The sequence below is a fragment of the Alligator sinensis genome, unplaced genomic scaffold (assembly GCF_000455745.1).
Source record: "Alligator sinensis unplaced genomic scaffold, ASM45574v1 scaffold537_1, whole genome shotgun sequence".
Lineage (NCBI taxonomy): Eukaryota > Metazoa > Chordata > Crocodylia > Alligatoridae > Alligator > Alligator sinensis.
In genome coordinates, this window is record NW_005842734.1 from 632,526 (window position 1) to 636,188 (window position 3,663).

The 3,663-nt window shown below is 43.2% G+C and overlaps 1 pseudogene; it reads right to left on the bottom strand.

The window, feature by feature from the left end:
• Positions 1–747: 747 nt before the first annotated feature.
• Positions 748–3,663, bottom strand: part of LOC112552028 — a 7,491-nt pseudogene continuing 4,575 nt past the window's right edge.

Consider the following 3,663-nt stretch of genomic DNA (forward strand, 5'->3'; position numbering starts at 1 on the left):
GACTGCCTGTCTTGTATGCATACCAGCACAGCCTCTGGCTTCTTTACTTTTCATTCCATCCAGGAAGAGCACACACCAACTGCTGAAACTTCCTTAGCCTGACGAAGGGTTTTTGAGCCTGAAAGCTTGCTTTAAAATTGTTCTCTAACTATTGAGTTGGTCTAATAAAAGATATCAGATTCACCCAAAGAACCTTGTCTACAAGAAAAATAAGGACTTCTTTTCACTGTTTTCTAATCTTGTGAGAGTATGTGAAGGGGCCAGAAAATGACAGTCAGTTTATTACCTTGGAGTTCAAATGGAAGTTTGGAGCATGAATTCTACATTTGGGTCCTCTCTATCTTTATCAATATTTCCTTACTGAATATGTCAGCATTAATGCAAAGAATTATAAATCAAATATCCTGCAAACAGCTTGCAGTAATGAGGTACCACGTTATTGTTATGTTGTCTTGTAATTCTTTTCATTCTACCTCCATTACCATCCCCTGGGACTGACCCAACACATCAGGTTGAGAGAAATATCATTTGTGGAACAAGCTTTAAGAAATGTTTTAATAAGAAAATGCATTAACTTAAGGATGAAGAATTTTTTAGGAATATGAAAGCAGGAACTATTCATACAGCCTGATCAATGGTAAATAAAAAATGTCACTTAAACTATTATGCTTGCAACTACATCACCCTCTATAAGAAGCTGGTCAGGCTACCTGCTATACACAGACTGTCTCTAGTGACTCTGGCCCAGTCAGCATTTCAAAGAAGAGTCATGTAATCGTACAGCATTTGTGTCCTCACACAGCATATGCTCTAAATACAGACATTCTTATATAAATGTCCCAGCAAAGCCATCTTCAACATCATCGTATTCTATGTCCCCGGGAGGCAGGGATGTTTCTTTTCCGTCAGCTCCAGAGGTCCCTTCACTTCTTAGGGAGTGCAGACTCCAATCTGAAAATATCAAGGGAAGCACATGATAGTGACTTAGTTCTGAACTCTGCCTTGTCCTTCAGGTGAGCCACCCCAAATACCTACACGGCAGTGATTACAAGGTCACCGTGAAATAAAGGTATATCCATTACTTCCCATTGCATAACTTCAGGAATCTTGAGTGAGGCCTCAAACTACTGTGGGAGTAACTTATATTTTTCAACTATAAAATAAATCGAACATTTTCATCCCTTTGCTATTTCTGAAACTTAGATTACGCATGCTTCATTTTTGAAGCCTTGTATGTTTGATAACTGGAAAACTTGCTATACATTTTTAAAAGCAAAACAGAACCTTTTACATAACGATATGATGCCACTTTCCACGGGGATTTCAGGGGTTTTCTCTTTATTCCGCCAAGGTGCAAGAACTTCTTCAGCATGATGAACTTCTTAGACATCATCATAGTCATGGCTTATGGAATCTCCACACATGACGGGGGGATTTTTTTAAACACTAAACACTGCACAACTAGAAATTATGTAGTGAGATACACTAACTTTACTCACCTGTCTGCGAATCCCTTGTCCCATCACTTTCCTCTGGGGCTTCATTGACTTCCTCGTAATTCTGGTGAAAAGCAGAACTGTGTTCTGCATCAGAAATTACGTCAGCATCATCATAACCAGCACTGGTGGCATCTCTGGGCAGTACAGAGGTCTCTGAAATACAGATCGGAATTAATAGCGATGAGGACAGACCTGACACTGAATAGAGAAATTAAGTAAAGATCAGGGACAAAAGGCTGAGATGCCCATAAGCAACCCTGATCTCCTCTCTCCTTCAATTCCATTAATTCAGTCTGGGAAGCCTGCTAGCAAATGCTCTGCTTAGACCTGCATAAATTAAGTCCACTACATTAGCCTTATTCAAGAACCCCATTATCTTTTCATCAGAGTATATCAGTATTACTGTACTATATGTTGATAAACCCATGTTCATCCTGTCTCATTTTATTTCGTTCCTTATCTTTAATTCTTCTTTCCAACAGTTTCTGAGCAAAAATCTTATTTTCCATAGTGTTCTTGAGATGGACAGCAGCCAAATTCCAAGTAATAATAAGTTCTCAAACATTCCCAAGCAGCATTTTTAAGCAACTTGACTCTAAGCAATCAAATAACAAAATATAATGCAGAAATAAAATGATATAGGAAGGTAGAGGATTTTGCCACACACAGATTTTCTCCCTCTCTGCAAGGTATGTAGTGCAGGGAGCTACGCAACTGGTTTGTCATTTTCCTAGAATCCCTGACTTGCTGGACATGTGATTTTCCAGGTATCCCAACTCTCTGGAGAGCTGACCCCTGTGGGAGTTTGGCAGCCTGGGCAATCAGCCACCTCAAGAGTCCCAATGGCTCTGGGAGCCAGGAGCCTGTAATTCATAGAAGCCCTTTCTCCAGACCAACCCAGGAAGAGCCAGAGAGCTGTAGTTTCATTTCAGAGTTCCCAACAGAAAATGAACTTATCCAGGAAAAATCCAGATTTGTGGAAACTGCAAAGTATTCCAGCTGGCAAAGAGCTGCTGCTTGGACAATGTGCCTCTCTCCTGACTTGGAGCACACCATGTCTTTTCTGTTTCTTAGGGTGTCAAATTCTTATGGAGGCACAAAGGCCAAGCAAACAGGAATTCATACCCCTTGTCACACCACAAATGCCCAAACTTTGTGGCTGCAATAAATACGGAAAGGTTTTCTGCCATTTTATTGCAGTGGGCATCTGATTGTTTTATGCACAAGAGCACAGACAACCCACAACGACCCATGCTCTTCAGCTACCCCAGGCTAGCACCTTGGGACTTAAGAGACTCAATCCTGAACAGCCTGGGAATTATCTTGCAGGATCAATTCCCTCAAGGCCCCAGAGCACCTGCCTAGCTTTCCTCTCTTACAGGGCAGTCTCTGATGCACTCCTGTTTAAATGGGCAACCTCAGCTCCCTCCTTTACATGGATGTGCTGTGGGGAATCTCTGAGAGACAGCTCTGTAACCATGGAACAAATCACCTGTTGCCCCACAGGATCAGGCCCTGATCAATTCAGGACAATGGGCAACATTTATTTTACCCATTGAAGCAGATCAGCTGGTAAGGCACGTATTGTCCCAGCTGATCCACCTCACTTCATGATGTCTGTTTATACTCTTTCATCTCTGTCCTCTGTCATACAGAGGGGGCTCCAGGTCCTTGACCACCTGGGTGACAGCGATCATCGCTTGCTGGAATTCATCATCCAATGCAGGGTGTCAAGGGCCTGCAGCAAGGCGGTAGCCCTAGACTTCAAGAGAGCCAACTTCAATGAGTTGAGGAGATTGGAGGGAGAGGCACTGGGGTTCTCGAGGGCAGGGGAAGTCAGTGCCCAAGATGAGCAGTCGTTCCTTAAGGAGACGATACTCAGGGCCCAAGGGGTGATGATCCCAACAAGAAGCAAGGGGGGCAAGAGTACCCAAAAGCCCCCCTGGCTCACCAAGGATGTCTGGGAATGCCTGGTTGCCAAAAAGGCGGTGTACACCCAGTGGAAGGGCGGGGCGCTATCTCCAAAGAAGAGTATACCTCCACTGCTCGGCCTTTAGGGGGCTGTTAGGAAAGCTAAGGCAGACATAGAGCTAGGACTAGCGTCCAAGATCAAAGATAATAAAAAGTCCTTTTTCAAATATATAGGGAGGATGAAGAAGGCACC